The sequence below is a fragment of the Meleagris gallopavo genome, chromosome 8 (genome assembly GCF_905368555.1).
Source record: "Meleagris gallopavo chromosome 8, MGAL_WU_HG_1.1, whole genome shotgun sequence".
NCBI lineage: Eukaryota > Metazoa > Chordata > Aves > Galliformes > Phasianidae > Meleagris > Meleagris gallopavo.
Window position 1 is genome coordinate 15067542 of NC_139411.1, and position 27433 is coordinate 15094974.

At 45.1% G+C, this 27433-nt stretch overlaps 1 protein-coding gene across 8 annotated transcripts in view; it reads left to right on the forward strand.

Moving 5' to 3' along the window:
* The first annotated feature begins 2234 nt into the window (after positions 1 to 2234).
* Positions 2235 to 27433, forward strand: part of NDST2 (N-deacetylase and N-sulfotransferase 2) — a 130076-nt gene continuing 104877 nt past the window's right edge. For 4 of the 8 annotated variants that reach the window (XM_085229866.1, XM_085229870.1, XM_085229868.1 and 1 more), the window contains exons 1-2: positions 2235 to 2376; positions 25395 to 25473. The gene's annotated coding sequence lies outside the window, so the exon portion shown is untranslated. The remainder of the gene's footprint in view (positions 2377 to 25394; positions 25474 to 27433) is intronic. The other 4 variants (XM_085229867.1, XM_085229872.1, XM_085229873.1 and 1 more) reach the window with 3 other exon arrangements.

The following is a 27433-nucleotide window of genomic DNA, read 5'->3' on the forward strand; positions in this document are numbered from 1 at the left end:
CCCGGAGATGTGAGAATGCCTCACCTGCAGAGCCCTGCCTGCCAGTAAGGAACAGGAATTTACTGGTGTGTAGCATCACAGAAATGTAAGTAATTTTTTTATACTTAATTTGTAGAGAAAAAACAAATCACATTTTTGTGGTTTTTATAGCAACCTGGCTACAGTGGAAGGATGCAGAAAACTATGTCAATACAATCTCAGTCTGAAATTTCCTTATGCCATGGTGGGGTACCCTAAAGAACTCAGTATTACTTACCTCTCCCCCATGTTTCTCTGAAGAAGTGCAGTGTTTGTACCATGCAGGCTACAAACTGCTTGAGGGGCTTGGCTCGCCCAGGCAGTGCTGCTCTGCTCCAGAGGCACTTGTTGGTTTGTCACTGCACGTTTAGAAGCTTAAGCAAAAAAGCTACTGCACTAAGACTATGTTCTATGTGTACCTTGTTTGAAATTCATCTCCTTGGATTTATTGTATTTTTCTTGTATTTTCCTACACTGGGAAATTTATGTCCTTGGATTTCTTTCTTGCAATGAAATGAAGAATGAGGTCAATTTGAAGAGATGGATGGCAAACAATTTACAAGCAGAACGTGTCCTTGGGGAGGCAGTCTGAACTGTGAGATAGTCCCAATGTTTTTAAGAATCTTCAGCAGATTCCACCCTTGTTCATCCTACGATAGTATTAATGCTGACATTATTTAGATTATCATAAGTCAGCAAGTTTGAACGCCTGATTTGTTACAGATGTACAATGTCCATAAAAATATACCAATACTTGGGGAGCTCTTCAGTTTCTAGATGTGCTGTCATTTGTTTCTCTTTTATACTCTGTCCTTCCCCTTTGAAAGAAATGGGTTTCCTGACCCATTGAAATGTAAATAGAAGAGGGCAAGTTGGAAATACTTTTTTTTTTCTTTACTGAATACGCAGAGAAGCCTATGTGCTTGTGCGTTTTGTTGTTGTTTTATTTAAAATCGTAAGCTTTTTGTATCTTTAGTGGGGCCAGGGATGTCAAGGACGAGAAGGGCTTCTTTTGTAACTGGTGAAGGAAATGAGGGAGTGTGTGGGCAGGGTGCTGGCACCATGGGGAAGATAGAGCTGCTGAACGCCAGCATTGCTTCAGTGTTCTCGCGGTCACTGCCTGCACACAGGCATCCCTGACCCAGGAGGCGGGGGGAAGGCTGGAAGTAGGAGGGCTTGGCTGGGGTTCACGCAGGCAAATGTGGCACGCACACCTCTGCAGGTCTCAGCGGGGTGTTGTGGACGTTAAAGCTAGGCTGCTCTTGATCCTATTCCATGTTATTTTTATACCGGAATATCGGTTTGAAACGTTAAATCCAATTTCACAGAACACGGTTCTGGGTCATAAATTCGGCCCGGCGCTCTGCGTTGGGTGCGGTGGCTTCCCTCCGTGGGGCCGCGTGCCTGCAGGTGTTTGGGAAACGCAGCCGCCGCGCTATGCCAGGTGCCGCCCGCCGCTGCCGGGATGGCTGCGGGCGGGGAGGCGGCGTTCGATTCGATGTGAGCCCTCCGGCACCCGCGTGGCTTAATTCGACCACCTGCCGCCACGCGCTCGGCTCCCGCAGCTGGGTGCCCAGTACGTCCGCCTCCTCGGCCCCCCGGCTGCAGCAGGTGTGCCGAGAGCCCGCGTGCAGCCGGCCTCGTGCAGGGCGAGGTGACCGCCGGCACGCGTCCGCCTCACCCGCCGCCTCGGCGCGACGGAGCGAGCGGGGCCGCGGGCTGAGGCGCGGCGGGCTTAGCCGAGGCAGCCGCGGACGACCGGCAGCAGCACTTTCGGGCTTCTACATCGCTTCGGCCGGAGCGCGGCTCCCCGGGCGCCGGGTGAGTGAAGCGCTCCGTTCGCGGCCCGCCCCCCCCAGCCGCGGCCACGGCGCGAGTTGCGAGCCGGGGCGCTCCGAGCGCCTCGTGCCGACGGGAGCGCGGCCGTTGTGCGGCTCCTCGCGCCGCTCCGGCTTCCTGCTGCAATTTTCCTCGTGTTTGCGCGTGGGAAGCTACACCGTGTTATTTCCGCACAAAAGCTGCCGCGTGCCTTCCCGCCTCCACCCCGCAATTGGCGCCCGCGGCCCCGTTCCGCACAGCCCCGCCGCTGCCCCCGCGCCGCTGCCGCCCCCGGCTCCGCTCCTCCCGCGGTCGGGCCGGGCGGGGGGCGCCGGGCGACAGTGAGGCGGGGCCTGGCGCTCCTCCCCGCGTGGAAGATGGCGGCCGGGCGGCGCGGCGGCGGCTCCCCCAGCGGCCGGAGGGACGCCCAGCGGCCGGGAGCCGGCGGGCCGCGGCCGGCCTGAGAGCTCCGCGCGGCGCCGGGGGACGCAGCCGGCCGCCGCTCCCGCCGGCCCGCCCGGCGCGGCCTTCCCGCGGCAGGTGAGAAAGAGGAGGGCGGCGGCGCGGTTGCGGGGGCCCGGGGAGCGGCGGCGCTGCCGCCCCCGGGCGGGGAAGTCGCGTCCCGGCCGGGCGCCGTGGGGCGGCCCCGCGCAGCCGGGGGGAGGCGAGAGGGCCTCCTCGAGGGGGGAAGGGGGACTTGCGTCCCGCCGTGGCCACCTGTGCGGGCCGGGAGCGGCCCGGTTGCTGCCGCGCGTGGCCGACGCTGCGGCAACCGCGTCTCACACCCGACCGGAGCCCCTCGGACGCTGCCGGCCCGGCGGCGGGTGCTGGCGTGCCCCCCGCGCTCCGCTCCGTGCGCTTTGCCGGGGCTGCGGGAGGAGTTGTTGCGGTGCGAGGAGTCCAGCGGCGGTGCCTCTTCGCCTCGGTCCAGTTGCGTGCGCGAAGCGGTGCGGCGATAAATGAAGCACGAGGCGCCCCTGTTCGCCGCTGCTGAGTGAATCGACGCCGTGTTGCCCGAATTAGAAGTGGGCAAATCGTTGTGTATCTGAATTTAACCGTGGGTTCCACGGCCGCACACTGGGATTCTTTGTGACAAATGGCGCCAGAGAAACATCCCGGGTTGTTAATTGTAGCGCGCTGCTCTTTAGGAAGCGTGGCCTTCCCTGTGTGGCACGGGCGAGCTGGGGTGTGACGGACCCAGGTTACGTGCAGGCACCTCGGGTACCCGCCATAACCGGGCTGGGAAGCGCGGGGCTGCAGAGGCTCCGGGCAGTGCCGTGTGGTGGGACGCTGTGGGTGCAACGCCCGACGGGCCGGAGGGAGGCACAGGCGCAGCGCCAGGCTGCTGTCCCACGCTTGGGGCAGGGCTGTGGGCGGTACGGGTGCTGCCACGGTGCCCGTGCCGCTATCGACTGCGATGGTTCTGCACCGCGCACTGCGGTGCTGCTGCTACCGTCGCACCGCAGCCGTTGGTCCGGCTTCTGGCGGGTCGGACCCAGAAGGGCTTCAGCACATGCCTTATGCTGCGCAGAAGGACGTGCTGGGCTGGGTCTGGAGCCACTGAACTGTGCTGGTCTGTGCCAGTGGAAAAACTCTCGACTAGAGCCTGGCAGCGGTGTGAAGTGCTCTGAAACTTTTCTAATGTCAGCAACTGTGAACACAGATATACTCTCAGGGTTATTGTTCAGTGTGCTCCCTGCTTGCTTTTAAAAACCTTCTTTCTCATCCCAAATTCTCTTGTTCTCATTTCTCTTAGTTTTTGCTCTTTCCCTAAGCGCACAGTGTTATCTCCTTTGCTGCTCATTCCCTAAGAATTCTTAACGTGTCTTTCCTTCCTCTGTTTGGATGTTTCCAGTGTTTGTAAAGCTGTTTTTCTGTGTATACGTGTGGTTTTGAATGATGAACTAATGGAAAATTTGAAAATCACAAAGGGAAGCTGCAGAGCCTGGAGGCAGAGTGCAGGCTGTGGTGTGTCTGCACCCTTCCACCTCAGCTGGTGTGGCCGCGGGGCCCGTGCTTGCTGCATGGTGCTGTGTGAGGCGTCATCTGCCTGACCCTGCTCTGCTTCCCAGCTCACAGTGATGTCCTGCTTTCCTGTCGGCATTTTGTGGTTTCTGTAAATTCAGTGCAGGGAGGTATCTGGTTGCAGGTGGTCCCAGTGAGCCCCGCAGCCCTCCATGTCCTGCCGCCGTGCCTGTTTGTGAGGTCTGACGCCTATCTGGGATCTGAATAGTGTGCCTGGCACACACAGTGGTTCTGTGAGCTGAGCGGCGTGGGTAAGATAATCTGCTCTGTTTTAATTGGCAGAGTTGTTTACACATGATCTCTCTCTGGTTTCCCTCTTTTAGAGGAATGCATCTCTGTCCCTGATTACAGCTCAGGTCAAAATCCCTCAGCACTTGCAGCAAATCTCTTTTAATTGGTCTCATTTGCCTTTCATAAGACTTATTTAATTTTCCCTCGTATAGGATCCCTTCTCCTGCTCTGTAACGTAGTTGATTGCAGGGCGTGGTGCAGGCAGGGAGCAGCCCTGCAGCCCTCGCAGTGTGCTGTGTTCCCAGCTCAGCAGGAGGCAGGGCTGCAGCACGTGCATGGTCAGCTGTGTCCCTGAGACCCGAGTTATGGCATGAGTGCTCCCATACACGGACTGTGCTCTGCTTACCCAGCGCTGCTTGTGTGGGGGTCTCGTGAGTTCAGGTTTCCTTGTCTCACTGCCATTCTGGTCTCTGTGACAGTGACAGTGAATGCTATGGGGTTGCTACCACTGCCTGCAGGGCCGGGCCTGAAGCAGCTCAGGCTGGCAGGAGCCGAGTGCTGGGAGCTTATTTTTAGAAGGCCCAGAGCACCATTTGGCTGTAAAGCGTGCTGTGAGTTCCCTGAGTACAGCTGCATTGGTTAACTGAATGTAACGCAGAGAGCTCTTGAGGCTGTGTTTCCTTGTGCCCGGGCTGAAGTGCTTCTCCCTGGCCTGTGGCTGCACGCTGTGCAGGCAGTGCCTGCTCCCAGCGCTCCCACCTTGGCCCTGCACCTCTGAGGGCTGCATGTGCGGCCATCTGGCAATGCAGTGGGCTCGGGAGAACCAGAGCATTTCTTCTGTATAGATCAGTATCAGAAAGGAAGTGATACGGATCACTAGGCTCCATCTATTTGAACCCTGTTAAAAATACAGTCGAATCCTTTAGAGCTGAACAATGAATTAATCTTCTGCACTAGGAAGATTCCCTCTGACATGGGCTGCTCTGATGCCTTTGGCCGGCTGTAAGCGATCTCCCAGCGAAGGCGATCGGCCGTAGGGCTGTGAGATGCAGTCCTTCTCCAAGTGTTTGTGACTTAGTAATGTCACAAGGTCTGATTTCATAGAAGCGGGAACTCCTGTTTGCTTGTGTTTTAAAGCTGTCAAACACCCCAAACTAGGAGAGGGTGGCCACAGCCTCTCTAAGCCTGCTTTTGAATTTGCCTAGTGAAATGGATGGTGCAGAATGAATAGGAACGGCACCATGCAGCACTTGCCTGTGTGCTCCCACCCCCACGGTGAGGCTCAGAAACACCTGTGTGCATGTAGCTCTGTGCCACGAGGCTGTTCTGGGCTGTTATGAAATGACAGTTCTGGGTATCCCTGTTAAGGCAGCAGGGGCTGTTCTCTTTCTGTGATACGATGTGGGCTCCTTGGAGTGGGAGGTTCTGCAACAGAGGGGAGAGAGCGGGATGTGCCACGAGCGTGATAAATGGCGTGGCAGGGGTCACAGCCCCGGGCCTGGATCCACCGCTGTCATTTATTGACCTGTGGTTGTCTGCCGCAGCTACAGAGTCTCAGGGGAGCAGGGCTGGCATCGCTCATACAAGAAGAAAGAGGGACAGGGAGATGACAGTTTTATCCCTCCTTCCCTCATCCCTGCAGTTCTAGTCTGCCATCTGGTCTTCCGCCTCTGTTTCTCTGGTCTCACACATTCTCCATTTCTGCATCAGAAACTTCCCAGCAATATGTTGTTCCTCCAAGCAGGTCCTGCTGGGAGGGTTCTGTGTCAGCACCGCTGGGTTATCTGCAGGGCAGCTTCTTTTCCTGTAATCATTTTTAGTCTGATAATTTCAGATGATTCCCTTAGCCCAATATTTATTAGTTTTTCAGCGTGTCTCTAATTAATGCTAATTTGCTTGGCAGTACTTCTGTTGTAATCAAAGTTTACGTGTGAATTTTTGAGCTCTTTAACGCGCACAAATTCTTAAATTTTCAGTCACTTTGCTCTGAGTTCTTCAAGGGAGCAGTGGTGTGAGAGGCCCACTCCAAACCCAGGTAACAGAGATCAGCTTGGAAAAGTGCAGGCTTCCTTCTCAAAGGGTAGGGAGAACCTGAACTGGCCGCTGCATTCCCTTCATATTGGGGTGCAGCTCTGCTTATCCTAAAGCAGGAGGCCACGTCTGGCCAGACCAATCACATTCCTGAAGTTCTTTTTCTTGTCTTTCCACTGAATGTAATTGAAACTGAGGATGCTTCATTGGATACTCAGTGCAGATGCAGAAAATGTCAGCAGAACCTCCTGACAGGAGATGGGTTGAGCACCTCCAGAGTGACACTAACGTGCTTCTAATCCTGGACTCCTTCCAGTGCAGCACTTTAATATCTTCATTGATAATCAATTTATGTAAATATAACTCTTCTGAACTCAACTCTCTTTTCCTATCTTCTTTGCAGTGCTTTTTCCTCTAGTTTTTTTCTTTTTTTTTTTTTTTTAATTTGCAGTATTGATTGTCTCTTTGCTGTCACCTCCTCAGTGCAATCGCTCACAGGCAGGGTTCCCCTCTGGCTGGTACGAGAATCTCGCTGCATCCCAGTCTGTTACAGAGGAGCCAGACCTGGCCCTGAGTCAGTCTTGGTTTGGTACAAGATCTTAACAGCTGAGATTCTGCTTGGCTCTGGGAACAAGCTGAATGACAAAATGACCTCTCATGTCCTATGTGTTTTTTTGTCCAGCAAAGAGGCAGGCTTCTCTCCTGCCCAGGCTGGGAATTGCACTGCTGGAAGCCTTGTCTACCAGTGAGTGACAAATTCAGGCTTGAAATGGACTGGCATAGTGGTGCGTTATGTCCGTAACACTTCTTGAAGGGCATAAAATAATTTCACAGAAATTGAATAACTCTTAATATTAGATGGTCTGAGGTGAATGAGGAGCTGATATGCTGGCTGGCTCCTTAAAATGTCCTCTTGCATCTCTCGTGGCCCATACCTTGTTTGTTTCTCTTCTGGGGATCATCTGCATGCCCTTCTGCTCTGCATTAAAGGACATCTGTGACACGGTGTTACTGTGTCAGCTGAGGAGTTGAGTTCCTCAGCACCTCGCTGTTGGTGAACCCCATGTCCTTGAGTTATCAAGGGCTGTAAAGGTAATAACAAACTAGGCAGAGACTCCTGAAGGTACCATATCATCAGCGAGTGGCCTTGTGTGAGGACTGCTGGAGCTCAGTTTCATCAGCTTTTTGAATCCGCTTTAAGGAGAGTGATATGAGCTATCGCAGCATTTAATCTGTCTTTTTAGTGGGATAAAATGGGGTCTTAGGCTGGTTCAGAGGCAAATTCATTTCGGCATTGAAGCCTGTATAAATTGCTAGTCTCTGTGTCCGTATTATTGTCCAGAACACCTCTAAAGTATCCTTCTCCATTTCACTTACAGTTGGCATATTTTAATTTGTTACTTCTAATTTCCTTGGTTTTGTCTACCTTAAATGTTCTGGAGTCAGTCAGCGATACTGCAGCTCAATCTGAAAGCTTTCCTTTTGGCTGAGTCATAATCATCTTCCTCGTAAGCAGAGATCCATCACTGTCTCCTGATTTAGTTTTGTCCACAGACTTTTATCCATATCCTTCTTCTCTGTTCCTGTTTCAGATCTGGCCATTTGTATCAAAGCTTGATGTGGATAAGTCAAGGCTGCTGTGAGTATGTGCTAGCACTTATAAGTTAGTGTCGTGTCACAGTGCAGGAGCAGGGAGAGTTTCCTTGGCCTAAGTCTATATAAGCACGTCAACGCAGAGCTTTCTGCAGGGAAGCTTGCTTTGCCTCAATGAAATATTGGTGTTTGCTTTTCCTAGAATTGCTTCTAAACACAAATTCCTTGCTGACCGCACATGATGGTGCTGTGCTGGTGGCAATGGTAGAGCCAGGAGGTCCCTCTTGGTAATGTACTGTGTTTGTGGGCAAGTTAAGGAGCAGCTGGTGCTCAAGGATTGTCCTAATTGCAGCTGGTGCTCAGTGTAGTGTTTCTGTGAGGCTGAGACAGTTAATTTTTCTGCGTGTTGTGGAGCTGTTTTATGATTACCCCAGCTGCATGTCCCTTCTAGCTTTTTCCCATTGCTAGATGCAAATGGGGTGAAGATGCCCTTAGAACATCCTCCCCTTCGTTTGCACTAAACCTGATGCTACTGCTGAAAAGAGCAGTCCTGTCCAATACTGACTCCTCTTAGCACTGGCACAAGAACTCAGCAAGCAGGATCAGGAAGCTGATGTGGAAATTAAGATAAACGAAGCAAGCCTCCCTTTTTGTTCTTCAGGTTGGGAAAAAGTTATTTTTTCAGTTTATCAGTTGGAAACCCAGTCAGGCGGAAATGTTGTTGTGATGGCACACCACAGAGTGCCCTGGGGATGGGATGGGTTTGGGAGGTGCCAGGACTGTTCTTTTGGGTGGAGTGGTGCAGCCACTTAAATAAATACACGCCAAGTTATCACCTGTAGAGTGTATAGTCACATGGTGCAATCTGAAGAGGAGCCTCACACTACTTCTCCTTGCATCAGTCCAGCAACGTTTTTAAATGTCATGTTTGCTCAGGTGAGATGTTGCTGACAGTGGTCATAACCTCCAGAAGGATACAAGAAGCAGGAAGCACGGCGGATGGGCTGCGTGTCCACCAGATTGGGAGCCAATAACTGCAGTTTTGTTGCTTCCTATTCTTTTCCACATTTTAATTGGATGGTGAGTTTGTTTTATGAGTGGTTTCCTATGAGGAGAAAGGTTGAGGAAAGAATAGCAGTAGCTATTTCTAAAGGAATTGCCTCTAGGAGAAGAGGAAAACAGCCACTCTGATCGTGGGGCAGAACAGAGTGAGATTGCAGGTTCTGCGCTGCAGCTCTTGAGCTGTTCTGCACGACCTTTCAGCTTCTCTAGTGAGGAATGCTGCACTATCTTTACATGTCTGTGCAATTTACCAGACAGCTCATGTCAGAAAACCAGTTAGGTTTCATACCTTCTTAAAAAAAAAGAAGTTTCTGTTTTCCTCAGTGTCTTCTAGCACCCTGCCACTGAGTGGCTGACCTGTGATACTGTTCTGGACAGATCTTTGGGGACTGAAGTTACTGTGAGTGCTCGGGCCCCTTCCTGCAATTATGTCTTCATGAAGTGTATCCTGTGCAAGGGTGAGGATCAGCCAGAGGCAGTGCTGGGAGGCAAAGCAGTGGCGATTGATACAGTATCTGTCCTTAAATCAAGGCTTTTCTTGAAGGGTATGTCTGTTTGCCTTTTCATCTTACAGACTCTGTTCAGTAGTTTTAAAAATGAATGAACTTTAACAAAAATTAAGACAAACACCTCTTCATACAGATGTAGGGTATAAGCCACAAATTAAATATTCTTTTTTCCCCTGTCTTCAGGCTTTGTCTTGACCTGAAAAAAAAGCATATTGTAGGCATGCAGAGCGTGTTTGGCCTTCGTGGCTGCTCATGTAGGAACCCCGCACTTGCTCTGTCAGGGTAGGACTGATGGTGCCAAGCTTGAAGACAAACACTGAGAGTTCCACTGCTACTGTGCCTCTCTTGGGGTGTCAGAGGCTTTTCCTGGGCTTGTGTGAAGTTTCATCTTCCTTTTTAGCCATGACCTTTTATGATAGCTGTCTTCCGGTTTAGCTATGGAGCTACTAACAGAGCTGGGGAAGTGGCAGTGGGGTGTGTGAGCACAGCTCCCGGGGCTCCTGTGATGGCCAGAATTAGATAAAGGAACTCACAGCCGAGTGAAATGGGAATGACCATGTCTGCACAGACATGAGGATATGACCTAACACATCTTACCTGTCGGTATCCTATAATTAATTATCCCAAGGTAAGAATTTTTAGTAAAATCTTCCTATCTGACATTATTCCACCTGACAGGAAGGAGGAGAAAGGAGAAGCAGCAAGAAGTGCCATGTTTCATGTGATATGATGGGAACAAACAGGATACTGCAGGGAAATCCATTCTGTGAACGGGAAAAAGCTTCTCGTTCCTTTCTGCTCCCTGGACACACTGGAACTGCAGAAATAGAGATCAGTGGGGGGGAATGGGAGAAAAAACTCGAAGTGACTTCTGGTACTGATCTGAATCTAGCTGTGAGTTGGCCAAAGCAAAGGACTCCTTGTTCTGTCACTGTCACCCAACACCATCTTAAACAACAATGAGAAAATGTCACATCAAAAACTCTTAGAAACGAATGCTAATTGTTGTTGTTTTTGGAAATGGCAAGTTCTGGGAACCAGTACATGAGAGCAGCACGTGAGGTAGTCCCTCCCCTGTTGCGGTTGCCCGAGGATGGTCTCTCTCTCCGGGGGACCAAGCAATGCAGTGCATTTTTTTGGCTTGGCAAGCTTCCTGCACAAGGTCAACATTCCCATTACACTGGTAGCACAGCATCATCATGCTTTAAATGTACGAACTGCGGAGGTTATAAATGACTACTGATTTCTGAATGCTGCAATATTTAACTATTCAGCTTGAAGCATTTTATTAAAGGAGCCTCATTACCAGAGCAAGTGCCAAGCGCTTTAAAAATTCTGTGCCTATTTAATGTAGCTCATATTGGGCATAGTTAATCACTGCTGAGGCTTAAAACCTTTAGTGCGTCTGGGAGCATGTATGAGAGTGGGCAGAGGAATCCCCTTTCTCTTTCTTCTTCAGTAAAAGCTCTTTCTCCACAGAGATGCAATTCCTGCTATTTCTTCTGTGGTGTGCAGGGCATAGCAATACGCAGGCAGCAAACTAATGCAAAGTACTCTCCTGTCTGGTGTTTCATTGTTCATTCTGCCCGAGGCTTTGCAACCTCGGTCTTTTTTAGTTAAAATCTTTAAACAATGGATTATCTGTTTTCACAGGCTTTAGAGTATTTGAAATAGCAGTTACCCTTAGGCATTTGGCTCAAGATTACAGCAATAAATACGTTCACCAGAGCCCCCCAGCACTTCCAGGAGCCGGGCAGGCAGAGGATTGCCTCTGCCATATTTTTCTACTTCTAACTCCAGTGAAGTGTGTCGGCCTCTTGGCAATTTGAGATAAGCTCTGTTCCTTCTGACCGTTTGCACTCTGGTGGGTTGTGAGAAAAGGGGATGTGTGTGGTGAGGCTGGGCACACCCTCGTTTTGCATAAGGGGCCCTCAATCTTGATGGGATGCTGGTTTTTACTGTGTTACCAGTCTGGTCTTTCCAGGAGATCAGGCAGCTGCTTTGAAAGCCAGGTTTGCTTTCTTGCCCCATTGCCCGGTGATATGAAAATTTCATTCCAGATTTTCAAATTGAAATGACTTCAGTCAATATTGACTCTTCTGACCTGTGTGTGTCAGCTGCTGTTTTTCTGAAAGAGGTGCAGGGGCTGTACGGCCCCACAGCAGAAATTACAAACCAGTTGCCTCCCAGTTGTGATATCTGACGTGGCAGTTTCTGCAAGAGCACTTCCTGATTGCTTTGTTTAAGCAGCGAATGTAATGTTTTTCTTCTGTTACTATGAGATCTAAAGTAGTTTACAGATATCAGACGTTCTGCTGTGGTGCCTTGGAGAAAGATGTCAGCTGTCAGGAGGAGACCCAGGAGTCAGTCCTAATGAAAAGCTACGTTTTCTGAAGTGGTTTATTTCTGGTTAGAAGAGCTAGCTGTTCATCATACGACTTTGCATGAGCTGTGCTTTGCACTAAGGGACTTGTGTTCTAAAGACAGGAAAGTTCATTGCACAGAGAAATCTGTGCTGTCCATACATCCGAGGTGCTGTGAAGATTTCCACCCCAACAGATTCTATTGATTTTTCAGCAAATGCTGTTTCTCAGCCTTCAGAGCTGTTCTTATCGCTCTGCATCACGCTGCTCATCACAGTCAAATCATTTGTGCTGGTTGGCCACTGGCTTCATCAAAAGGCCCTCCCAGCGCACGTATGCAAATTGAAAGAGGAGATAATTCGATTATCTTTGGAAGGCTTTTGTACTTTGCTTCATTTTTTCCTTTTTGCCAGTGGGTACATAATGATAAGCATCTCCCAGAACACAGTATATTTGCAAAGTATGTAATACACATTACTTTTGTCTTGGAAAACTCTAGGTTTACTTTTGAGCCAGAGATACAAACATTGTAAGTATTTGTAAATACAGTTGAATCAACTTCAGCAGCTTGCCATATTAATTTTCATCGGAAGGTGTGGGAAGCATCGAGTCTTTTCTGGGACGAGTACTTAAAATCATAGCAGCATTTTCTGTAGTTTTACTCTTTAATATTTCAATTCTGCTTTCAAGGGAAAAGCAGTCTCACTTTTTTTTTAATTATTATTAATTGGGTAAGTATTAGGGGAGTTTGTAACTTCTCTGTACATGGCAAGTTTTACGTCTGCACTGTAGAGGGCCTTTATGTCAAGGCTAGTGCATTCTTTCACTTGTGTGGAGAGAGAGGATGGTGAAATGTGTATGAACTATCATGAAAATAAATGTTACTGCATTTTTACTATGATTTTATATATATATATATGTAGTTAGTGAATAATGATATTAAATGCTCTTTTCCATTCTTCTGAAAGTTAGTTCAGAAATGCAGTGTCCAGAGAAGAAATGTAGTTTATGCATTCTTAATACTTCATAAAGCTGCTTAGAAGCTCTGAAGAACCCACCCCAGTGGGCAGGGCTGAGCCTGGGGCTGACCCCAGTTTCTCCTACGCGCTGTAGGTCCTTGCCTGCTGGGTATGGTCAGCACTGGAGTTAGTGCCAGTACCGAGAGCCTGTGCTCACATCTGAGCTTTGCATCTTCTTTAGGGAGAGGATAGGAGGGAGCTCCTATACTGGGGCACCCCAGGGTTGTGAGCTAGAGCATGCCCTGTGCACACTGATCTGTGTACATCTTTAAAGCAGATGGATGCTGAAGCTGTAAGGTGTGGGAACTTGAGGCTATGGCTGTTGGGGAAAGAAGTGTGATTCTGGGAAACGAATGGGTTTTCTCTAAGGAAGGAAGGAGGCTACAGATCCAAGCTTTTTAGTGCCTACTGGTATTAGTTGAACTTATGGAACCCAACAATGCATGCCAAATAAACATTTTTTATGTATTAATTCTTCTTACTGGTGCTAGAGAGTGATATATGCTGTTTGCAGCCTTGAAACAGTGGGAGTAAGATCTCAGCTTGCTGTGTTTGCCAGAGTTTTTTCCTGTCTTTGGGGAATGAATTGCAAAGAAGTCATACCTTGAATTGCTTCCTGTATTTTGTCCTTTGGTCTCCTCTTCTGTGATAAGAGTATTAGTGTTTCAGCCTAAATGATGGCAAACCTTTGGTGGCATATGGAGAGAAAAAACTATAAATCTGAGTGCTTTTAAGGAAAAAGGAAGTGGAGGGGCTGAGGGTGTAGGAGGTCATATGAAACAACTTAATATATGATTTGTGAGTCAGTCATTTCCTTTTTCCTTTTGCAGTTTTCTTGTCCACGTGGGGTATTTTATTTTCCCTTCTCAAGCCAGACTCTTTGCCTTGTTTCTTAGGAGGCGGGGAAGCTGCAAAAATATGTGTTGGTGCAGGTGTTTTTCGTTCCATAAAACTGACAGGAAGAGCAAGGAAATGAGAATCCACTACTGGATTCCTGCAGCTCGTGGGATAAATGCAGATCAGATCCCTTTTCCTAATCCATCTGCTGCTCATCTAGACAGCCCACAAGGCTGGTCACCTTGAGCTTGTCTAGCCCATGAAGAGGCATGTTTCTGTACAACATACCCAGCTGCAGTAGCCAGCATGAGAAGCCTTCAGGCATGTTCCTGTGAGCGATTGTAAGGTAATCCTTTCAGGTTGAAGACTGAAGCAGCAGTTTAGAGAGAACTGACTCCCTTGTCATCTCAGTGGCGTGTTACCACAGAACATTTTCAGTAGTTAAGCTTGTAGAAGTGTAACTGCTTTTCTCCATTTTTATATTAAATTTTTAAAATTGTTTTCTACAACAAGCTTTCAAGCTATTTTTTCCAGTAGAACAGATCTTCATGTAATTTCTATTTGCAAGGTTTTAAATTCGGGGGCTCTCAGTGGAGTTTTCCATAGACTGTTAGTCCTAATGACTAGCTAGCTGATGTAGCTTAGCAATCCTGTGATCTGGTATTTCTTCTTAATTGGTCCTGAACAAAAATCTTTATTAGGCACTGTAATTAAAGTAGATGAGTTTTTCCATATTACCAAGTTCAAATCCAGACCTTCACACTGGAAAGACCAAAGAGGTTAACAAGCAGTCCATCGCTTACTTTCTGTTAAAACAGCCAAACTTTGTGTCTCTGTCACAAAGCCCCCTTGCTTGAAGACCACTACTTGCAACCTGCCTTAGGATGTGTGTTTTTCTTAGAATCGTAGATTCCTTAGAGTTTGAAGGGACCTTTAAAAGTGGTGAAGTCCAGCTCACCTGCAGTGAATGGGATGTGCACAGCTTGATCTGGTTGCCCAGGGCCTGAACTGGCCTTGCCTTGGAAGTCTCTAAGAGCAGGGCTTTTCCTGTAGTGTTGTAGAAATTCATTAGCATGTCATGCTAAGAGCTGTGATTGATATTTAAATTACATTTTTGGTTACTTAGCTCTAGGAAATGCCTACTGCTGAAGGGAAGAGGCAGTCATGCCATCCAGAAGCTTTCTGCTTGGAGTAGGCAGCATACTGACCGAACGAGAAGTGGGACACGGCAAACATCGGCATTGCTGCCTGGTGACCTGTGGCTTGCCATGTCTTTTCAGCTCTGTGGGCCACGTGGGGATGCTTTTGAGCCTCTGGTGCACAAAGTTGGAATGGGAGGCAGGCACAGATTTTGCTGGTGGATTTAAAAAAAACAACACACAACCCAACAACCAACGGGAAGTGAGTCATGTTCCACTGCCTCTGTTAGCAACCCTGAAAGGAAAAATCTGATGGATGCATGTTTTCCATATTAAATAACAAACACAATAGGTAGGAAAAGGTGTTGAGAGTTGGAAGAGATATCTCGACAGAAGTGGGAAAGTCAATGTGAAGAAGTACTTTTTGAATGTCTTAAAAAGAAACTTAAAAGACTGTGTTGATTTGCAATTGACATTTTCATTTTGCACCCAACATTGAGTTCAGCTGCTTTTAAGTTCTAGATAGTTTGTCTGTGCCAGAAGTTATTTTTTAGGATCAAATGGAAAAATGGCATTTGCTGGAGGCCTTTCTGCAAAACGTTCTGCCTTTTATCTCATCTGCATAACGTGCATCAGTGAAAGGTTCCTGCTGTGTCTACTCCCCGCCTTGACTCCTTAATTAGCAAGTAACTATTTTTAGTTATTTTTCAGTACTGTTTCAAAGAGAGGTGAAATCAGATGGGCTGGGCAGAGCACAGATTACTCTTTGGAGATAGTTAAACTGAATTCTCATCGATAAGAGGAGAGAAACTGGAAAACAGTACTGTGCATGCAGCACAGGTTTTTGTCCTGTGGGTAGATCATTGTGTTGCTTTTTTTGGTTTTTCACAGGACTCATAAAATGGTGGACTGTGTCCCACATTGACTGTGATCTTGTGAGCAGTGGACGAGGTGGCTGCAGTGTTTGTACCTCTGCAGCTTCTGAGAGGGAAGAAAGGGTCCGGCAGGTGGGACCATTGTTAGTTACAGCCTGTGCTGACAAGGGGGGGATCTCAGCATCTTAGCGTTAGATATATGGTAAAACTCAACAAAAATGCTGTGTGTTTCACTGATAGTTTGATGTATGACCAGGTTGAATGTCTGGCCTCCTCCAGATTGAATGCTTTTGGCCATAGCCCCTGGGGAAAGTGCCAAAAAGCTTTTTTTTGTGTGTGTATGTTCTGACAAAATGATGTCATTGATATTTGGTTGTTGCCAGCATGAAATGACTCAAGACTGTTGTAAGAACTTCTTCCATTTCAGATATGGTGGTGTAATCTCATTGCCAGGAGGCGGCCTTTAGTTTAACACTTTAACAACGTTGAATCCAGAATTGTTATTCTAATAAATGGAGAGATTATATTAATGCAAGTTAAACCCTTACTTCTGACGTCAGGGAAATAATATGTGCTCTCCTTATTTAGATTTCTGTCCATGTTTTCTAGGTGTCAATACAATAAAAAATAAAATCAAGTAAGAGTATCTCTAAAGATGGATAGCAAGATGTTTAATCTGTTTCAGGGCCACCTGAAATTGCAAGAGATGAATTAGTGGCTCTGCAAGGCTTCTTAATTGAGGGGAGGGTCACACGCTTGGTATCAAGGTTTTCAGATGACAGAGGGGCACAATGACAGAGGTTTTGGTGTTGGCTTTGTCAGCAGTTCTGGCCAAAAGCAGGCCAGGACGAAAGATGCAGCTTTGTGAGTGATGATGCAGGCATAAGTGAGTTCCCTACTCAGTCCACACTAACAATTTGGGGTGGATAAAGAGGAAAAATTATCATATTAGAATATGTAAGTGTGTTTTCAGTGTGTTTCTTCCTTTCTGTCAGTTCATTAAGGAACACCTTTCAAGTATTTTTTGGCTGTTTTTCATATGTGCTGCTTTTTTTTTTTTTTCTCTGTAAAACAGCATCATGAGGGTCTTGGCTTCTGCAAGCATCACATCCTGCAGTTAGGAATTAGATGTGATTGCAGGTTCAGAAGAGTGGTACTCCAGAAAAGAGCTAATTCATACAGCTGTTAGAGCTGTTCTGCCATCGAGGGCGGAGTGTCTCTAGTAAACTGCAGGTGCTGAAAAACAGTTTCTGAAAGCAAGGTGTTTTATTCCAATTATTACACTGGTTAAAAATATAAGGTAGAAACCTTCTGCAGTGCAGGCAGGCTACGTAAATTAAAAGCAGGCTTTTCGTGGGGGTGAGGAGCAGTAAAGAATTGTTTGGAGCAATCCTAAAGACCTGTACAGTAATAGATCCCGTTACCAGCACGTTGTTCAGGCAGACAGTGGCGTGTATCTGACCTGCTCTCAAATCTCGCTCTACTTAGAAACCAGTGCCATTTCATTCTGTAGTGAAGTCTGCCTGCAGTTGTGTCTGTCCAAGCAGAGGAGAGGCTGGGACCCTCACCTCCCAGTGTGCATGGCACGAGGGTGGCAGGCTGTGAGGCCGGCCTGGCGAGGGGAGCTGGGTGCAACTGGGTGCCGTGTCAGCGCTGGGAGAGCACTGGTTGTCCTCCATCAGCGCTGTGTGCCTGGCTTGCTGCTGAGGGAATGGGGAAGAATAAAGAGAATCGGTGCATTGTAGCTGGTGCCTTTCATTTTTTTGTTTTTTCTCGTCAGCAGATTCACTCTGTGTATATTAATTAAGTAATTAATTAATTCATTATGAGATTTACGCTGCCTCCTTGGCTTGTATTATCTCAGAGTCCCAGTGATGTGGTGTGAGACATTACATTTTTGCCAGCAGGCGGTTGGGAGAAGCCCTTTCATAAAAGCATCTGAATAGAATTCATTATGAAACCAAAGGCACCTTCATGTAACAGTTGTTACTTACGAATGATGGTTTATTTTATAATATGCTGGAGATAAATTAATTTTATTAAAGAGTTGCTATTTCTTTATGGAAAGATAATGTTCTTGTATCTGTCCTCTTTTAGCACGTGGTCGTTGTGTACTTTATTGCCATCTATCTGCTCTCATCCCTCCATTTCCCTTCATATCCTGTTCTTTGTCCTCAGAGCTGAAAATAACATTTATTTAATACTTCTGAAACTGGAGACTCTGTTTCTGGTACTGTAGAATACATTTGAGGTTGGAATTGTTTTCATTCAAGCTGAAATTTTGTCTGCTTTCCTGCAGTTTCTCACGTGCTGTAGCTGAAAGGATATTGGCTGTGCATTAGTGAGTACTGTGCGGCTGGAAAGGATACGTGGAAGAGAGAGGCAGAAGCTGATATTTCCTTCCCTGTGTTTTTTAAGACAGAAACTAAATATAGTGAGTGTTAAACAGATGGTTGTGTTGTCTCATAATAAATATTTGAAGAAAATTAAATTATGTCCTCCCTGCTTGCTGACGGCAGTCTCAGCTCCCATAGTAACAGCAGTAATAATAATAGGAGAATTTATAGTGTATTTATTTTTTAGTTCTCAAAGTGAGGTACGTAACAAGGTTGGATAAGGAGGATTTTTTTTCAATGTAGGAAAGCTGAAGAGATGTTCTTGAGGTCACCCAACATGTCAGTGAGCCTTCAAAAGATAACGTGCATCCCTTTGAATTCCAGACAATGAGCTTTCATTTTAAATCCTACTGACTTGAGCATTTCCTTCGGAACTTCACTGTTCTTTTTCTTAATTTCCACTTAATTTTGTGTGAATGTTAACCCAAAGGAGATAATAAGACATGCATTCCTGTCTAGCGTATGCTTGTATGAAAACCTCCGCAGAGGGTCCTCCTGAGAGCCATGTTGTGGAGAAGGTGATGGATGCCAGAGAGATGATGAGGACTCAGCTGAAATGGGAGGTTTTATTTATACAGCTGAGGTTCATCTTGTGATATTAATAGAGTACAGGCATTGCTTTCAGAGACATGGGATGGATTTTGTATTAGCAGAGGTCAGTGTACTACTCTCTGGTACAAGCCAGCACATCCCGTTGCCATTTCGCTGTTCACATATTGCCTTATCTTTAATGGGATGGCTCTTCTGTTTTCTACTGTAAGTCTAGATTGCTAGATTGAATGCTGCGTGTGAGAAATACGAGATGAAAGTGAGGACTGCAATCTGTCACTCTAAGGTGAGAAGATTTGGCAGCAGAATGGATCCACAGCAGCAGAAGCGTTTATTGGCCGTGGTCCATCCTCTTCTCAGGCATTTGCAGATGCGGTGGAAAGAAAGTTGTGGAGTTTATGTCCCACTAACCCATTTCCCACCAAATCTAGTAGTATTTTTCTGCTCTATGACTGGAAGTAGTTGTTTCACATGGTGTGAGTGGAATTTGTATCACGTGACAACATGTGCAGCAGCAGCTTACTTGCTCTGTTACAGCACGCTGTATAATTGGGCGTGTTGGTGGGGAGGCCTGGCACTCTCCAGTGCCTCGGTGAAAATTTGTCATCTGTCCCAGCTTAAAGATGTATTAATAGCATCCTGATCTGTTATATGCATGGCTGGTGCTGTTGCCTGGATACTAACATAAAGTGATTAGAAGGCTTTTGTTAATATACAAGGAACAAAATAGGTCATCAAGTACGCAGTTAAACGTTTCCTGTTTGCCCATGGTGCACATCAGCGCTCACTGGTTTGCATGCTGCATTGTGCTTTGCTGTAATGCTGCACTGGGTTTTGTCGCTAAGCTGCAAGCACTGAGCCGGTGCTACCTTCTGCCAGCTTTCTCTGTGGATTCCTCCCTGCTCTTTGAAATAAACCCACTGTTCTACCATTTGTACCCATCCCAAATATGTTACCTTGTGCGTGCCGTCTTGTTTTATTTATTTCTATATGCAGTTGTGGATTTCATTTCAGTGTTCTGCATTACTCTTCTTGCTAAATGCATAACCGCCGTGTCACGTAAAGGAGTGTTAAATGTCTCTACAAAAGTCCCTTGTTTTTTAACATCTCCCTAGGGCCTTGTAATGGATTTGTTAGGGCTCTGGAGAGATGTCTCTTTCTAACCTACTTTCTGGTTCAGCTGTTCTCTGTTCCATTATTTCCTACAGTGTTTCTGATTTTCTTCATGCAAATATATGCTTACTTGCCTCTTTGCCATCCTTTTTTCAAACACAGAAGAAAATGTGACAGTTTTGGTGGTGTTTTTTCTGTTGTTTCTGTTTGCTCACATATAGAAGCGCTGTACTTTATTCCAGGTGCGATTTATTTTTCCCCACAAGTGTTCTAGTAGCATTCTGTGACACTTCTGCTGGAAGGGTGCAGTATCTAAGACAGCTTTTTAGTTTTCCTGGCCTAACTGCTAGCAGTTGGACCATAATAACTGTGTTCTTGGTTTGCTTCGATAGAGAAATAAATAGTTTGTTTAAAGCATGTTTTGTAGGCCTTCGGTATGAGCTGACTGAGAAGGTAGAAAGAAAGCAGTGATACAGGCATTCTGAATTCAGGGTGGTACAGAATGAAGTCATGGATACTTCCTCTCAGAGAATGGCTGTGTGCTGTTTAGCACCAGTGATCCTGTGGGTGAGCATTAAGTGCAGACATCTTCCATCAGTGTGCTTTGGTGATTAGGGAAAGGAATGCAGAAGGATTGTTTTGTGGTTAATATGTTGTAACGGGGGTTAGAAAATTTGTCATAGGTCTCTTGCTCTGCCTTTCTTCTGATCTTTGGTAATTAAATTCCTTGGTACCTTGGTTATGGTTTTGTCAAATTAGGATAAGATTTCTGTTCTGATTGCTGTGTGCTATCTCTGTTTCTTTAGAGAAGTATGCGGGACTGGGCTGGTCTTCTATTAAGTATACAGAATCCTGATTGTGTACACAGACGGGGATACGTGCCTGTGTTTGGCTAGATTTCATAACATACAGCAATCCCAGTCTTGGCTGAAGCTTCTCAGTGCGTGCTGTAATGTAAATAGCAACGAGAACATGTTGAAATAAAAACGATATGATGCTTTTCAACAATTTGGTCATGAAATACAGCTTCCTGCTTTAACTGTAGGTGATGCGTTAGGTCTTGACATGCACTCTGTACGATGGCTTTCAGAATTCATGGGTCTGTGCACAAACGTGCAAGAAAAATTTCTGTCTGTCATTTAGTAACTTAATTTCTTTGAAATCATAATTCTTATTGCAATATAACCCAGTCTCTTTTCTGACTTACTTTTCTCACATAATAAAATACACTTAGGAGAAATTGGAAGAAAGGATGAGAATGTTGCATCTGGTTAGAGCAGTGATGTATACCTGGTGATGAGTTGTTTTGGAGGATGTGCTAAGATCTCCAAAGTAAACAGTTGTGAGTGAGTTTCAGAAGCACTTGAGAAATGTTTGCTGGACAGCAGTGAGATTTAAAAAAAAACCCAAACCAACAGAACTGCATAAATACCCCTCTCCTTTGTGCTTCTGGAAACTGGAGATGTTTCTGGTTTTGTATGTTTTACTAACCGTTATGAAGTTACTGCACTACTGATGAATAAAATAGGTATGTGTGGCTGCTTTTCTTCTGATTCTGTCTTTCCATTTTAAATAACTTGGCTTTTGATTGCAGTGTGTGTTTTGTTATTGCTTGAAGTAAACAACTTGCTTAGGCACAATGTATCAGCTGCACAAATGTGGAACTGGCAAGGCTGGCCAAGTAGCAGGCCTGTGGAAAAGAAGCAGGTGGCATAGAGCATCATACCTCTCACATGAGTCAACACTACAAATAATATGTATGAAGGAGCCCAGTGGCTGAGACAACTTATCTTTCTCTCTAGCATGAACTGGTAAGATGTCAGCTGGAATGCTGCAGCCGCTTTTGCACGCCATACTTAGCAAAGATGAGGACCAACTGGAAATAGCTCACGAGAAAGCAATAGCAATGAAAATGTGACCTACAAGAAAAGAAAACATCAGGATTGTTCAGGCTGAAGAAGATAAATTCATTTAAAAACTTTAAAGTGTGCTGTGAAGAGTAAAAGAATATTTTTTCCTCCATGTTCATATAGGATGAGATCAGATGTAAAGGGCTTAAAGTGCAGTATTTAGACTAAACTTTAGGAAAAGCTTTCCAGCAGCACAAGTAGTTAAATGGAGTGGGTTGCCTAGGGATCTCCTGAAGTTCTGCCCTGGAAAATGTTAGCAGAGATAAAAGGCAAATGTGTCAGGAATGCTTTAGATATCACTGATCCTACCAGAAAGAACTTCCTTTCATGCCTGTTCTCTGTGGTTTTAGAGGCACTGAAATTGATTCTGGAAGGTTTCCTTCAGTTTTAAGCATATTATTTGCCCTAATCATTTTTGTGAGGATTTTCATCTCTGTTCAGTACAGTTTGAGCAGAGTGAATTGAAACAAACTGAAGGTGAAAGTATGGTCAATAAGCATACGGTAAAGACTGCTACTATATGTAATGTGAATATTATTAATTTCTTCAGTGCCTTGTTTATTTTTTAACTGTACTAATCAGATCATAAACCCTTAGAGTTATTGCAGGTAATTTAGAGCACATGAGCAAAGACCTCTCTTTTTGTTTCTTACGTCCTTCTGGTACTCTCTGTTGCTCTAGGTGCCAAATGTCTGAGGGTTCCCTCCATGTTAGAATTTCCTAACCCAGCACAAAACCTTTGGTGTGTGCAGTCAGCCTTACTGAAAATTGTGTTCAGCTGAAACATCCTCTGCTTCCTCTTGCAGATACTTAACAACAACCAAAAAGAAAATCGATACTAATCTCTGAGAGCTGCCCAAATACCCCTCTTCCACGCTCAAAACTGATCAGCAATGCCCATTTTGATCCTTTTTGTCAGTTTCCTGCCTGTGACAGTACTTTGTTCTTCTTGCCCGCACAGTGACTTGAGTAGCCCTTTGTGAAGGACTTCACAAAATCTTTTGAGAACGTTCTGATAAACAATGTGTTCTTGTATTCCTTTACTCCATAGGTTTTTTTTTAATCCTGGAAAGAATTCCGCTCCTTAACAGATCTACCTTGTGTTCAGTTCATCTTGTCCTGCAGCCGTGCAAAAATCTTCCATGTTCACATGCTCAAAGTGATTCTCCTTCCCTCTCTACCTGAAAAATCTTCATTTTTTTGCAGCCTTCCTAGTTTACAGTCTTTCAGCTTTATTTTCCTGTACTGAGGCGTTGCTTACAAATGGAAATACAAGGCCAATATACAGCGGACATTTTTTAGTGGTATAGCTTTACACACAGTCCAGCTTTTCTTCTGTCGCTCCTGTGATCTCATGTGCCATTATAAGTGCACAGGTGAACAATAAACTGCATCTAAAAATGGGAAGTTCCATGGGCACTGCAGCAAGTGGTGGCCACAGCAGTGTGTGGCTGGTTAATGTGTGGGAAAACGAAGCAAGATAAATGCCTTGTTTTCTCACTGCTGTTGGCTTAACTGTTTATCATAGACGGCCTTAAGATATGTTGGGTTGTTTGGTCTGCTCCTGTCCTTTTACGTTAGGTGATTTAGGCTGCAAGTAGGAAATTCTCTGCAGGAAGTCTCAGAAATATAAACACATTCACAGCAGTGCTAAACATCACGTTGGGTCACGTGGAGACTTTCTCTCACTGTGTCTTACTGGGAAATGCATGGCTCTGAGAATCTTCTGATAGGTTACTTTTTTTCCAGACTTCTGAGAGTAAATGTTGGAGGTAAATCAAATGTTGGTGAAGAAAGGCCACTTAACCCGCAAGAACTAGAGGTATTAGAAATAGGGAGAGATTATCAAAATTAGGTATTTCCCATTTGTGTGGAGGTGCTGGAAAGGATGTAGTAAAAAAACAGTTAACCTGAAATGTGTGTGTGTGCATCCAGGGAGAGTGGAACTGGAAAAGCACGAGTGTTGTTCCAAGCCTTTGGGGTGGGTGGCTGTGCAGCTGATAAACCAGTTTGCAGATGCATTGTGAAAGCAAGCAGCAAATTAATATGATTTTGGGTTATACAAGTTGAAGAACAGTTCCCTCTGGAACAACTGTGAGAGTTAACTTGCCAAGCACACAGGGCCAAAAATCTTGTTTCTAGACAGATAGAAACCAACTGAACAGAGCTGAGGGAAAAATGGCATGCGAGTACAGACCAGAGGATTGATGGGGATGGGTAGATATGCTTTCCTTGGCAATGTGATAAATGAAGTGCTGTTATGAGAAGTGATAACAGTCAATGAAAACTTCAGAGGTGAATACTGGAAAGATGAAAACTAATTAATGTAATAAGGTAAGAAGGGACATAACTGGAAACAAGGGAATGAGATTATTAAATGCACCCCCAAAGCAAGGGATGGAAGAACAAACTATATATATATATATATATATAGACTTGTAGAAAGATCTGGAAAATAATCTAACATCAAAGAGTGTGTTCAGATGAAAATAGGTTGGATAATTTAGTAAGGCTCTTTCACCCATTTAATTTCTCTTTGCTTTTGAGGTATTAAGGGAAGTTGGCAGCCTTTCTTACTTTCTTATTTTTGCATCCCTAATGCTTCCTGCCAGTTCCAATCTATGTGATTGCATACCAATCCTAGATCCTGCCTTTCTTTAGAAAATATGCTTTAAAAAGGAGCATTAGAGCAAATGATGTAAAAATATAGGGGGTAGAGAAAGGTGAATAAGCTTTGAGAGTGATTTTCAAGAGCATTATGTTGCTACATACTGCCTAAAAGCTGTGGTTGGAGATAAATGGGAGCAAACTAATACTCAGAGAGGTCTGGTTGCACTGTTTTGTTTCTGTTTGCATCGAGGTAAATGATGGAGAGGCAGCTCCCAGACTGTCAGTTACTCCTCCTGTTATGTTCAGCCAGCCTGCAAGGGGCAGGAGGTGAGAACAGGAGCAAAGCCTCTTTAGCGTAGAGGAGGCAGCAGAGAATTTTTCCATAGCGGACAAAATTGTATGTTAAATTGCAGCCAGAAAGCCAGTGTGACTGCATCTGAGAGAATGAAGGGCGGCCCTAGACCTCTTGTTTGTTTTTGCCAAACTGGCAGTGAACCTGAAAAGCTTCTGCTCTGCCAGTTCCTTCTTTTCTGGATAGGCTGTCAGGCGCCTGCTAGGCTCTGCTGTAGTGGAGGGAGATGATGAGGAGTCACCATGTGGAGCAGTTGCCCACGTTGCTGGCTTGTCAGTGGAGTTATGTGGCTGTTTGGCTGGCAGGCAGCCCTGCAATTAACTGGAGGAGATTATATAAAGAATTTGGGAAGTGTACCAGTTTTGGGGTTTCCTTTGTAAAGAGTAGAAATGGAACCTTAGTTTTTCAAATGCCACGAAGACGAAAACTATTGTACACTGCATTTCTATACATGATCTCTACATGCATCTGTAGAGGGATTTAAGCTGCTGTCTGAATTTCAGTATATAGAGAACTTCATCTGAGGCTGTTTTATCACTTTCATTATAGGAAGGGTCCTCATGTGAAATTTAAAGCTGAACTCAGTGACTTGATGGCACTGTCATGGAAGTTGTAACCCTGACTAGTGAGCTGTCACCTCTTAAACAAGCCAGGAAGTTCTTACTATATTCTTTCCCTTCCTGCCTTTCATTTTATCTAACTTTCATTTTATCTAATTTCAGTATCCACAAAATTCTGTCTTCTTGTTGCTGGGACTTAAGGAGGCACAACAGTGTGTGCACTGTCTTGTTGAATAGTTCATGTTTAGAACATGGTGATTATTTGCTCAACCCGTACACGATGATCTTAATACTCACATAAAGTAATCTTTGATCTTTCTTTCCTGTGTACCTCTAATCCAGACCCATTTTACTCTTCTTTTTTTTTTTTTTTTCCCCCCCCAGCTGGAGGGTTGACTGTGAGCCAGGCATTGTTGGCTTTTGCTCTGTGTGCTGGCTTCTGAACAAAGGTGCTGCTGAAAGGGTGAGTATTTAACTTCTATCCCTTTTGATGTAGATGTATGTTCTTAGGAACTGATAAATTTAAACTCACCAAACCTGTCATCTTAAACAGTATCTAGGTTTGCAATGGGAAGAATCTAATCAACCAGCTCATAAAGTTTTGATCATCAGCCATCCAAGCTCTGTTAAATTCTGGTTTAGTGTAAATTTTGTGGCATTCTGCAGCACCGCAAACCAATGGGGCTGAAAGGTGAGCGTGTTTCACCTACTGCACAGATATGAGTTCAGAGCAATAGAAATCTCTAAGACCCCAAAAATAAACAGTAATAAAAATATGATTGCTACTTAGTGTCTGCCATGGGAAAGGATGGCTTGAGGAGTGTGTTACCACCCATTTTCTACAGTTGTGTGAATTCTGCATCAAATCTGACACATCAACTGTCTTTTGAGACTAACTGTGGCACCCGAGCTTCCCTCGAAAGAGAACAGGCTTTGACCAGCCAGACCTACTTATGAGATGGGTTTATGTTTAATGCCATTGCCCTGCTGTGACTGGGAAGGAGCTGGTAATACTTGAGTAGGAATTTCTCAAAGTCTCCCTTGTCAGAGAAATACTGTGTGTGCCAGACACGTGAAGGTGCAGTGTGGGGGTGAGGGTGTCATTTTACATGTGTTTTCAATTGGCAGTGAATAGATTAAAATAGAAGAGCGTTAGCACAAAAGGGAACTTCTAAAAACATCTCAGTGCTTTATGGTTGTGAAGTAGTGTTTGTGCTCTATCTGCACGCAGATAAGCTGCAAACAAGACTGTGTGTATAGGACAATATTTATACCTTGTAGATGAAAGTAAATAGGTTATACCATAAAGTTTATATTAGTCTGTTTTTCATATGACTGCATTAACTGTCAGAAATGGGGATGTCATGCATAAGGTTTGACATCTATTTTTCAGGAGCATCCATAAAACTTTAGGCTGTCGGTTATATGTGTATTGGTCTTTTGCAGACAAATTTCCTTATTCTTGTTCTCTATTTAAAAATACTGGTGTTTTCTACCTGTACCCATAAAAATACTCTGCATTAGAGTCACTAGCTTAATATTCTAGGACCTGAAGAGAGCCATGGGTAAAACATTCTAAAAGCTCCCAACTAGTAGCCTAAAGAGGCTTTTTAAGCGCATCCTAAGAAAAATATCTTGGAATATTCAAAATTAAAAGCAAATATATTCCATTATAAAGCTGGACTCTCAGAGTTGAAACTTGGGTTTCTAGTTCTTGAACATACTGAGATATACCTGTAGTAAAGTTTTTAATAGAGATATTTAATGCCTAAATGGTGTTATACGTTTTTTTTTTTTTTTTTTTTCCCCCCCTTTTCCTTTGGCCATATCAAAGATGTCTAAAAAATTTCGGGGTATACATTTGAAATCAAGAAAGGCAGGGCAAGATTCTTGTCCTGTTTTTGTGCATAGATAAATATGCCATGTAGAGCAAGGTGGTGTTATGTGACTCTTTTGCTCTATGGCATCTATCATAAAAGCCCTTCTGACTAAGGAGACTGATAGTCTCTAGACTAGACATCTAAAAGAATACTAAAGTAAGGAGTGTGCTGCATGGAACTCAAAGTGGGTTCTGTGTATCAGAAGTCTGTCTCTGACTGACTTTTGGCACAGCAATATGAATTGGAGTTGCCAGTTGTACTTGGAATATTTCTTCTGTCAAGAGGTGATGAGAAGCAGTCTTGGAGAATACAGCATGCAGAAGGATTTGGAAGCAACCAAGAAATTAGCTTAATAGCAAGAGATGACAGGTTGATGCGAGGATCTGGCCTGGAAGAAGTTATAGTTACGAGATTGTAATTTTATCAAATAATCATAAGGAATAATTCTCTCTACCTTGGGGGTTGTTAAGAATAATCATTTCCAATAAGGTCCAATTTAGCAATTCCCATGGTAGTATTGGGGCTAAGTAAGCTCTTTGGTCA